Source organism: Lygodium microphyllum, chromosome 4, assembly GCF_053477565.2.
Source record: "Lygodium microphyllum isolate KBCC chromosome 4, Lygodium_microphyllum_v1.1.10, whole genome shotgun sequence".
In the NCBI taxonomy this organism is placed as follows: Eukaryota; Viridiplantae; Streptophyta; class Polypodiopsida; order Schizaeales; family Lygodiaceae; genus Lygodium; species Lygodium microphyllum.
Genome location: NC_141138.1, coordinates 155,146,903 through 155,159,451, shown reverse-complemented (window position 1 = coordinate 155,159,451; position 12,549 = coordinate 155,146,903). Strand labels below are relative to the sequence as shown.

Genomic DNA, 12,549 nt, shown 5'->3' with positions numbered 1-12,549 from the left:
TACACGCTCCTGGATGGTTCTATTCATCCGCTCAGCTAAACCACCCCTCTCGTCACATAGTTGCTCAAAAGCATGTGACATATTCTCCTCCATTGTCAGTCCTAAGGCATTTTAGCCTATGCCTAATCTGGTTCTCAACAAATGCAAGCCACCTCTGAAATGCAGCCAAGACATCTGACTTAAGCTTAATGGGTAAAGCCCAGACTTTACGCGAAAAATGATCAATGAATGTCACAAAATACTTTGCACCACCCATAGACTGACAGGGCATGGGTCCACAGACATCTGAATGTACCAATGCCAGGGGCTTACTCATGTGTGTCCTGCCAGACTTTTTATGTGTATTCCTAGTCTATCTGCCATAAAGAAAATGCTCACATGAATCAAAACATGCGTAGTCAAGGGGTGGTAAGTACTGCAAACTAGAAAGCATTTTCATTCCCTTCAAGGACATATGGCCCAAACGGGCGTGGCAAAGAGATACATGTGGGATGGAACCCACTGACAAAACATAGTCAATAGAGGACCCATTAACTACAAGAGGATAGAGGCTGCCAACTTTGGCACCTCTAGCAAGCACAAGTCTATCACGGGTGATCTTCTAGGTAGAATCCCCAAATGAAACATGAAACCCAGCATCATCAAGCTGCCCTGCAAACCTAAGACTGCATGTAAGCGCAGGTACATGACGTACATCTTGTAACAAAAAAATACTGGCAATAGAGAACTATAGCCGTACATCTCCAATGCCAACAATAGCAAGTGACCTGTCATCACCCAAGCGAACTGAAACATAGACAATGCGGTAGGAGTGGAACCACTCACGGCATTGTGTAACATGAAATGAAGCACCAGAATCCAAAAGCCAGCACTGCGCATACATGGAGTGAACATCGGTCAATGACATAGTATCACAAGAACTAGCTGCAAGCATGTACTCCCCATCGGACTCATCAGTCTACATGACATTTATCTCCTCGATTTTCACACTGGATTTCACAGGCATAATGATGCGATCAGAGGACTTGTTCTGTACTTTGTCTTTTCTCTTCTCTTTATGCTTCTCATTGCGCAACTCATGATACTGTGGGTGTATATGACTCTTCTTGCCGCAATGATGACATATCACATTAGCATTTCTCCCACGAGACTTGTTGCGCGACTTACCACGCGACTTAGACCTAGACTTCTGCAAGTCTCTACCACGGCCATTCCCATGGCCATTCTTTCCATTACCATCTTTGCCTCTAACAGTCAAAGCATGCGACACACGAGAGGCATCCAAGTTCTTACGGTTGATCTCTTCCTGCAAAAGAGCACTCTCTACATCAGGCAAGTTGAAAATAGTAGCAGGAGCACATAAGGTAGTGCGGAATACATCCCATGACTCACTTAGAATCCCAAGCAAAAACAATGGAGTAACCTCATCATTAAAGATAATACCTTGCAAACTCAAGTGCTTGAGAATAGTGTGGAATTGGCTCAAATGAGTAGACATTGTCATATTCTCCGTCATGCATAGATCCATAAGTTGCTTCAGCCAATACATCTGACTTGCTGGACTTTTTTTGTCATAGAGGTTCTTAATTTTATCCCAAAGCTGCCAAGCACTCTATGCTTCCTCAACCACATTATAATGCACCTGTTTAGTAAGAGACAAGATGAGGGTGGACTTGCATAACTCATCAAGCTCATCCCATTCGTCATCAGTCATAGTTTCAGGCTGCTTGCAATGCATCCTTAGTGGCTTTATCTGTGATTTCTGCACTAATACCTGCCAAACTTGGCTCTTCCAATAGGTATAATTCGTACCATCAAGCTTAGTGATATTGAAGATAGCACTGTCAATGGAAGAAGAACCCATAATGCAGTACAAAATAGTGCAGACCATTTAAAACTACTTATTGTTTTCTGCTGTAAACAACCAAAATACCACCAAAACCAAGGCAAAATGACCATGAACTGATAGCTAATGATGCTTCCCACCAAGTACCAAAGTACATAAAATCAGGATGATTCAGCATGAAAATTCCACATCAGTCCATGCATAACTACTTGCTGTAATAAATTACAGCCAGGTACAATGAGAGCAAACTGTAGGTAAAATCAATGCACCGAGTCAACGACTGATTGCCAAAGCATAACCGACATCAAGCGGGCATAAATCAGCACATGACAGTCATACATACATTGAGCAAACACCCAAGCATGTCAAACAAATCCGTCAGTAAGCCGGAACACCCCCTGTGTAATAGGGCAAAGTATACACAACACTGGCAAGACCTAACACAAAGAGGTGTATGCTCAGGGAGTGCGAATACCAAATCAGCCCAAGTACATGTATGCGGACCACGGCATATCAACCATGCAACATCCAAGTGAAGAAGATCCGAGTCTCAGAAGACTCAAAGCTCAATAGCATAAACCACCTTTAAGTATCCAAAGATGCTTCCACTGGCACAAAAGCCGTATGGATCAAGCGACGAAGCTCAAGAAAGGCATATGAGAGCATCAGTGACGAAAGATCCAAGACTAGACATCCATAAGACATCATGAGCATATAGGCTCTGTAGCTTCCAAATAGAGCATCCATAGACATCAACTGTATCCCAAATACAACTATGGCAAGCCGAGAAATATCCGAAGTAAGTTCCGGGAAGCCAGATACAAGCCAAGACAAGGCACTAGTAGCAATCGCCTCCAAACAATGTAACTAGCATGTAGTAGTAGCATAGGCCAAGCATGTCAAGACCGGTCAGACATAGGTAACATACATGCCATATATACATCCAAGACAGAGCATCAAATGCATTCCAAAGCCGAGCTCAAGCTCAAATGAGAATCCGGAATCAAAGATAAGCTCGATGTCGTATCCCAAAGGTCAATACTTCATTGCATATCCCAAAGACATAGCCCGAAACCAATAGGCATAACCAAACATGAAGTAATAGACTCCAGCCCACTATTGTATAGCAATGATTTACTGTTCAAAACTGAGTATTTTCAGCAAGAAAATCAGTTCAAAATGATGGCATAACTGTAAGGATGGTGACAGAATCGAAATGCAGCTGAGAGTGCAGTAGACAGTGTGAGAGTGAGAGAGACAGAGTGAAGCACGACACCCAATCCAATAGACTGAAAGAGTGTAACATGAAAGTACAAAGTACAACCCTTAAACCTTAGGGTTGTAGGGGATGTTCACACCCGACACACACTAAGTGCCCATAAGTGTGTAACATAAGCACATAAGCACATACGACAATAAGACTATAAGTCTGGGGGAAAAAACCTCTCCTACCAAGAGTAAAAAGTGCCCCAGTGTCCTACTGATCACCGACACTCCCATATGAGTGTAGGTGTAAGTGAGGCGTGAGTCAAATACCCAACAAACCCCCCTGGAGTGAAGAGTGATCAAGAGTACAAGGATCATCCGCCACCAAAGAAGATCAAATTTAAAGCATCGCGAAATGCTTCAAATTTGTCACGAGGAAGAGCTTTGGTGAAGATGTTTGCCACATTACTGGTGTAGGACAATAGCCAAGGCTGATATCACCTGCATGTAGCCTCTCTCTGACAAAGTGATAATGGATCTCAATGTGTTTCGTGCGGGCATGAAACACTGGGTTCTGTGCCACTGCAATGGCACTTTGACTATCAGTGAACAAAGGAGTAGGCTCCGTAACAGATACATCCAGATCAGCTAGCAAGCGTCTAAGCCATACGCATTTAACTGTGGTAGTGAAAGCTGCCTTGTATTCAGCTTCACATGACAATGTGGCAACAGTGGATTGTTTCTTACTAAGCCAAGAAATGAAAGAAGAGCCAAGAAAGAAACAATTGCCACTAGTGGAGTGACGTGTATCATAATCACCAGCCCAATCAGAATCACTGTAAGCATGTAACTGCAGTGGTCCCCCCTTGGCATAAAGCAACCCAAGAGATCGAGTATCCTGCAAGTAACGAAAAACACGCTTGACAGCTTGCCAATGTGACATACGTGGCTGATGCATATACCTGCTCAAAGCTGAAACTGCAAACTGTATGTCCGGCCTAGAGTTGCATAGGTAGATAAGACATCCAACTGCAGGAGCATATGTATGTATATCAAACAAATCACTGTCATCATGTAATGACAGTTTCAGTCCAGGTTCCATGGGGGTACAAACTGGCTTGCAATCCTGTAAGCCAAACTTCTCAAGAAGCTGCCCAATATACCTTGACTGTGATAGCCCAATACCTCGAGCATCATGTATGAACTGGATGCCCAAGTAGTAATGCAAAACTCCCAAGTCAGACATGCCAAAAGTTTGCTGCAAATTTTGTTTGAATGCTGAAATCTGATCAGCATGTGTTCCAGTGAGGAAGAGGTCATCAACATAAAGACATATAATCAGCATAGATCCCCCTTCTTTACATGCGTAAAGGGTAGACTCAGATGAGCTATTTAGAAACCCTTGACCAAGTAAGAAAGCATCTATTTTTGCATACCAAGCTCTAGGAGCTTGTTTCAAACCATATAGTGCCTTTTTGAGCTTGCATACCAAATGTTCTGAGCCTTCAACTGCAAAACCAATGGGCTGCTATACATAAACTTCCTCCTGAAGTTCCCCATGTAAAAATGCAGTCTTGATATCCAGCTGATGCACTGTCCAACCATAATGTGCAGCCAAAGCAATCATAGACCTGATGGTCGTCATACGGGAAGTAGGAGCAAATGTCTCCTCATAGTCAATGCCCTTTTTATGTGCGTAGCCTTTAGCTACAAGCCGTGCCTTGTATTTATCAATGGATCCATCTGCTTGGAATTCAGCATAGAGGACATGTATTCCCCCCCTCGGTCTGAACGGAGAGTCTTAATTTTGCATCCAGATTGATTTTCAACAAGTGCACTGAAAGCCAAAAATGCATCGTACACTTCTGACTTCTTTTTCAAACAGTAGACCCAGCAAAAACGTGTAAAGTCATCAATGAATGCCACAAAATAGTAACAACCGCCCAATGACATTGTTTGCATAGGCCCACAAACATCTGAATGCACCAACTGCAATCTGGTTGTTGCTCTGAAAGCAACATCACGAGGAAATGAGAAATGATGCATTTCCCCCAAAATGCATCCCTCGCATAAGTGCTCAGGAGGTCTCTCCAAGAGAGGTAAGCCATCCAATATCTGAGTAGGCTGTAAAAGCATCAAGCTGCCAAAGTTTACATGCCCCAAACGAGCATGCCATAACTCCGCCTGTATCATAGCAGGAGTAAGAGTGGATGTTAAGTATGTCGACTGATCTACTGAAAGAGCATCCAACTCATATAAACCATGACACAAAGATCCTGTCAAGACCAAAGTCATGCATTCTTTATCTCTAACCATGCAACGGTCATCATCAAATGTGACCTGCAAACCACAACGTGCCAAAGAAGAAATAGAAAGCAAATTCTTCTTAATTCCAGGCACAAACAAAGCATCCTGCAGGCGGAGAATAGAGCCATCAATGGCTGTGAGCTGAATCTCCCCAATACCACGAACAGGGTATGATGCATTATTGGCACACTGTACAGATTTTCCAATGGGAGGTGCACTAACTGAAGCAAACAGATCTCTGCGAGATGTAATATGTCGAGAAGCACCATTGTCAAAGAACCAAGTGTTAGCATCCTCTGTAGAGCTAAGTGCTCTATCGGCCCAAGAGATGTCATAACTGCAAGTGTAAAAACAATAGTCCCTATCCAGACAAAGGACGCGGACTCACTAGCAGTGGAAGGAGTAGTAGAAACAGACATTCCTGACTCCTTCTCTTTGGCAATGCGCTTCCTGCACTCAGTGATATAGTGGCCTAGCTTCTTACAATAATGACATTTTCCCTTTTTAGCTTGCGTCCCCCCTTGTGTCTGATTCTGTGATGTGCCCGAAGTGCCAAAACTCTGTGGAGCATTTTTCACCTTGTTGTTTTTGCCTTTCTGTCGTGCCACAAAAGCCTGCTTAGAGACTATAGCATCCACACCACTATTTTTCCTTGTTTGCTCCTCCTCTAGAAGCAAACTAACCAGCTGAATAAAAGTGAGTGGGTGCTCAGCAATCCTCATGGTGAGGTTCAATGCAGTATGAAAAGACAAGTACGAAGGAGTTAAGGAATTCAAGGTGGTGGATATCAACTGTGCATCCGAAAAGTACTCATCTACATTCATGAGCTGCTCCCGCAAGTCCTGAATCTTATTCAAGTGATCCTGCATAGAATCATCCTCATTCATCTTCAAAGTCTCTAACTCTTTCTTCAAGAAAGAGATCCGAGTCTCATTCTTTTCTGCAAACATATGCTCCAAAGTCAGCCATGCATCTCGTGAAGAAGATGCTGAACGAATGTGAGGGATGATGGACCGCTGAACTGCCAAAGCAATTAGCGGCAAGGCCTGTGCATCACGTGTATCCCAAGCTTTTTGAGCTGCAGTTCTTGGAGGAAGTGGCTGAGGTGGAGCGGGCTGAGGTCCCCGTTGTCCACGTGCCCCTTGAGGAGGAGTAACGGGAGCTACAACTCCCGGTCGAGTTTCCTCTCCAGTGACATAATCCCATAAATTCTTGGCCACTAATACATTCTTCATCATGAATGACCATAGCAAATAATTGTTTCCGTCCAATTTGTCTTCCTTGGATACATACATAAATACATCACCTCCTTGATTTGCCTTGATGACAAATTTCCAAAGACAAATGAGCAATGTCAAAGCAGTAAGGATTGGAAATCTGCAAATTTCCAGAAATTGTAGCAAGCACACTTCTGCAATTAATGTGCAAGGGTGTACTCTGTCAAAAATTGTCTTTAATGCACGCTTCCCAAGGTGCAAACAGTGCTTAGCAACACTGTAATATCAAGAATCCCCAAAATTTCTGCCTCAAATGTGTTCAAAACAATCTTTCTGTGACTGTAAGTGCAGTTCATATGCAAATGTCCTCAAAATACATAAAAGCCCCAAAATTTCTGATGAATGTGCCTAGAAATTTGCATCCAATTTGTCCCACACATGTAGCCTGTATGCTGTGCCTGCTGCGTGTGAACCCCCTCTTCCAGAACTTTGTTCTGGAATAAAATGATTTTTTTTTAATTTTCTAAATTACCTGACGTGGAGAGGGCGGACAGTCAGGTCGCAGGCAAGCAGGGTAGTCAGCTGATGTGGACAGGGCGGACAGTTAGGTCGCAGGCAGATAGGGCAGTTGGGCGGGCGTTTTGCGTGGACAGGACGGACAGTCAGGTCGCAGGTAGACGACGTGGAGCTGCAATGTCAACGGTGCAACCTGACGGGTAGCGTTGGCCACAGGCAGGCGGGTGGAGATGACGAAGCTGACGAGCAGGATCAGGTGGTGTTGGCGCGTAGACGAGCTGCAGGTCGAGCTGCTGAGGATGAGGCGCTGCTCGGACAGGTGGCGCACACAGGTACAGGTGGTGCCTTCAACTGACAGTCGACTGCAGACTGGCGACTCTCGGGCAGAATTGAACTGGCGGGAGTTGCAGAACTGACGGGGGCCGCAGACGGTGGGGGCTACAGTCTGCAAACTGCAGACTGCTCTGATACCAAATGTAAGGATGGTGATAGGATCGAAATGCAGCTGAGAGTGCAGTAGACAATGTGAGAGTGAGAGAGACAGAGTGAAGCACGACACCCAATCCAATAGAGTGAAAGAGTGTAACATGAAAGTACAAAGTACAACCCTTAAACCTTAGGGTTGTAGGGGGTGTTCACACCTGACACACACTAAGTGCCCATAAGTGTGTAACATAAGCACATAAGCACATGCGACAATAAGACTATAAGTTTGGGGAAAAAAATCTCTCCTACTGAGAGTAAAAAGTGCCCCAGTGTCCTACTGATCACCGACACTCCCATATGAGCGTAGGCGTAAGTGAGGCATGAGTCAAATACCCAACAATAACATGTGCCTTGCATCCCCCAAACAATCGGGCATTAATACGTACCAAACCGGTTAAGTAGAAGTGCCCAAGAAAGCATAGCATTAGATGTCAATGTTACTTCTGCATAACATGACTATAGGACTGCTGTAAATAGTCTTGGGAATGTACAGATCAGACCCAAATCTAATGCCAATGATTAAGGGGGCTTCAACACATGCTAGAGACCATTGCTAAGTGCATTGCCAAGCCCGAAGAAGCATGACATAGCCATCACTGAGGAGTAGGTGAGCTGCTGTAGTATGCTGTCCAGATCAGCCAAAAAAATGGTGCAAATTTGTTGATCTCTACTTTTGCTACTGTGCATCCACGTGGCCTCAATAGTAGTGGTTAGAGGCTCCAGGGAGTGCCCAGGGAGGCATACAACAAGCCTCAAGTGCCCAAATGCAAAGGGAGCAAGATACAAGCTCCAAGGGTTTGAGCTATGGCTGCCCTGATGGACTGCAACCTGAGAACTAAATAAAAACACTGAAAGAACACTTCAATACCTCTGTAGCAATGCCCCGAGGGTGCCTCAATAAGCCAGGAAGGTACTCCGGGAGCTGGGGAGTGACAGGAGCTCCGCAAGGTCGGCTATGGCTGCCGGGAAGGAGACCCAATGCAGTAGATATTTGAATGGAAGCTAAGAATGCCACGAACCAAGCTCGGGAAGTCGAGAAGCCTTGCTCTGATACCAGTCGAAAGGTGAGAAGGATCGAAGCTTTCTTGGAAGTGAGCTATAGCGGAGAGAAAGACCAAGAAGAGAGAGAGAGACAAATGGGAACTCCAACAGTCACAATGTGTGACCGGTCCTTCCTTTATTCAAACTGTCTCTCGAAGAATAAAGAATAAAGTGACAGTGAGATAGGCGCTTGCCACCTGCAGTGTGCAGTGGCGGGTACTGTCAATGTAGTAATACACGGGCGGCTAGGTAGAGGCGCCTTTACCCCTAACAATTTCTTTTTGGAAGACCGGGGTGTGGTGCATGGTAATATGAGTATTTAGTGCTCCTAGTGCCATGTTCTTAATGCTGATGTCCCTTTCTCATCATCTTTCTCTTTCCTAGTGACTCAGGTGATACACTCATGTAAGGTGACTCAAGTGATACACTCATGGAAGACGGTTCTCTAAAACGTGCAGTGCATCCTACAAAGGATTGCTTGATCACTAATCCTTTTTAGATGGAATCGTTGGTTGTGTCAAAGTTACTCTTGTAGGATGAAAAACAAGAGGGTCATTCTAAATTTGGTTATATGGCATGCCAAGGCTTATCTTCCGTTCTTGATGCCACTTTGATAAGTCACAGTGGGTTGATGTTTTTCCGCATGGCTAGGAGGCTTTTTTGGATCCCTCGAGAATGTCAAGATTTGTGGGACTAGATTTTGATGATATTGCAACCTAGGGAGTCCTTCCCTACCCTTGATTCTAATTGTCCATGGCAAGATTGGGACCTTGCAAGATGATTCAATCTTGAAAAGGCTTCAGCTAATCAAGTGTATCACCTTATGATTTAAGGACCACCATTGGTTGGCTACTAAGGCCAATACTCTTTGGGGCTTGCATAAATCTTAGGTTTGGTGGAAAATGATTTTCATGGAGGGTTGGTTCAACAAGAGCTTGTATAAATGTAAATTCTTCCTTTGGCACGTGATGGTTGGTGGACTTCCCCTTGCCTTAGCAATTTCAAATTGCCGCATTTCCAATGGCAATTGCTTTTTCTATCTTCCTAGAGGAAAATTCTCTCACCACTAATTTCTTTCATGCCCTTGGGCCTAGAAAATCTGAACCCTTTTGTGTAACATTCGGAGGGTTGTGGTTGGCACATCGCTATGCCCTTTTGATTGGATCTTTGCCAAGCCCAAATACCCCAGTTTGACACAACCACATATGAAGCTTGTGTTTACTTTTCTCTGATTTCAGGGCTGTTGGCACTGTTGGGTCACTCAGAATGCTTTTGTTTTTCATGCTGCTTCCGATGTTTAAAGACATATTGCTAGATTGAAGGGTCTCTCGCATTGGCAGCTAGATCTCATTTAGCACATTGATCTTCTTTCTAGGGAGGAGGACTTGGTTCCTTGGCATAAGGCAATTTCTGCTGCTTCTTTGCCATGACTTTTGTACTTTTTTAGTCATGTGACTTTTGTACTCTTAGTCATTTGATATAATATAATTACTCATTATGGAAAAAAGAAAAGATATTGACGTCTATTGAGACCAAAATTGGCCTATGAGACATAACCATGTACAATGATGATCGTCACTAAGTATAAAAGTGTGACATACTGAGATGTGATCTATGATGGTAAGATGTGTGATGTGATGGTAATATACAGTGCCAAGAGAAACTACAAAGGTATACAATACATAATAATGTGAGTACATTAGAGAGAGTGTTGGAGAATTTATGGATCTGCTAACTCCATCTAGTGGGGATCAAGAGGTAGAATATGTAATATATCCTTGAGGGGATGGCATAGGGGTGGCATTTGGTCTGATCTCCCATCTCTGCCAAGCACTGGTCATATATGCCAGTACTCTATGCCGTCACTGTCTGGAAGAAGTTGTGAGTGCATGTCTCCCCTATGTGTCTTGCCATCTTGTAATAGTGATGTATGGATCCTTTAGATCTTGATTGAGAACTGGCCTAGTCGGCACTGATCTGGTGATTGCATGACAGATCTGAGAGAAAAGTCATCCTTGAAAAGTGTGGGGTATTTTCTATGAATCGTATTGTAGGCTGCTGTACATCTACATACATGGTGCTCCTCACTCTCTATCTCCACCCGACACAATCTACAAATCTGCTCTACATTGAAGATATGAGCTGCTCTGCCTGTTTCGAACTCAAGCCAATGGGATGAGACCCTGAGTTGGCCAATGGCAATCCGCATCTTGTGTGGTATGTATACATCCAAATATCCAAATCTCACAATGAAGCCATTTGCTATAGTCGTCAGAAAAAGGTATTTGTAGTAAAACATCTTTGTAGGGAGGGGTTGTCGAGGTGAGGTCTATGTGTGTTATGTGTAGCTCATAAAGGTCTTGTCATGAGTAGGTTCCTCTTCGAGTAAGAGAGGTGGAGTCAGGGTTGCACTGGAAGGAGGGGAGGTGGTCCATGTCAATCCGAGAACTTGTAAGCCACTACATGTCAATCCTAGAACTTGTAAGCCACTACTTGACTTGTGCATACCATGAGGTCTCACATCCTATTTGAGCTAGCTGTTAAGAAGCCCCAAATGCTCTCATGGGTGGTTGGCCTCGACGCAAGGCCCACATACACTCTATGGATAAAGCTGACAGTTTGGAAGAGAGCCTCTATCACCAAGGGGGGTGCAGCAAACTCTGCTTTGATGATCTCATGTGGTACTAATGTCTTGCTGCACATCATCTGTGAGAGTATGATGACCTATGGTCTCTCAATTTGTGTCCATAAGTAAGTAGCCAAGCTACAAATCCAAATTGGTGCGCCATACATCATGGCCCATGCGACTAGTGTATCAAATAGCCATCTCTGTGTGCAGGGCTCCTAGAAATGTGCCAGGTAACATTGTCGCTCCAAGATGGCCAAAGCAGCATATTCTCATGTGAGTCGATCCTTGGGCACCTACACCATGGTGGACCTCCCTGCCGATGTAGTAAAGGTGACCCCCAAGTAAACATATGAGTTTGCCATCTCCACATGTCCCTCTCTTGGGGTGGAGACTCACCACCTCCTCATAGAGGCTGATGTGTTGAAGATCAGAATCTTGGTATTTCCAAGACTCACTATCACTGTGTGCGGGAATCCCAAAGGACATGTAGATGTTGTTGCAGACCTTCTTGTGAACCAAAGACCAAAACAATATCATCAACATAAAGTAGAATGGAGACTGAAGTACATGCTATACTCACTCCGTCTCCTCCTTGTATGATATGGCTCTCTATCTCATCAATGTAGAGTCCCAAAAGCATGGGGGAAAGAGGACATCCTTGTTTCACTCCCATAGTACTAGGGACCTCATCTCCTAGGCATCTCACCTGACTAGTCACCCTCTCATATAGTGTATAGATACCCCAAATTATATTTAATGGGATCTCTAGCGTTTGTAGCCTTCGCAATAGTCAATCCCATGGAATTGTATCAAAAGCTTTGTTGAAATCCACCCTATACACCTGTATGGTCCATCCGGCAGGGCTAATGCATTAGATCTTATAGCGTATCTTTGGCTCACTAATAGGTGTGGGCCATTGTGGCTCCCTCAATCTGCAACAAGCTGTGGCTGCGTCTTTGCTCATAAATAAGTGGTATAGGTCCTAATACTATGTCTCCTCATATACTCATCTCTTGCACAGTCAAACTCCTCATCTACATAGTCACCTCCTACTTGGTAATAAGTCCTAAACTCTTATCCCCTCTCAGTCTAGAGATGTCTGTGTAGCTCCTTGCACTCATCATCATACCATTGATTCTAGGGCATAGTCCTGTGTCATGCAAAGCCACTTGTGCAGCTTGAGTGTGGGAACCTTTGAAGGGTGGCTGAATGTAGAATGGAGGTGAGCTGAAAGGTGAGCATCCCTACAAGAGTGTTATGCTTGAGCTATGAAAGCCCGGCATATACATGGTGGTTGTAGA

The 12,549-nt window shown here is 44.2% G+C and overlaps 1 protein-coding gene across 6 annotated transcripts in view; it reads right to left on the bottom strand.

Moving 5' to 3' along the window:
* The window catches only part of LOC148037805 (uncharacterized), a 231,536-nt gene that overhangs the window by 75,045 nt on the left and 143,942 nt on the right, over window positions 1–12,549 (bottom strand). The window lies entirely within an intron of this gene.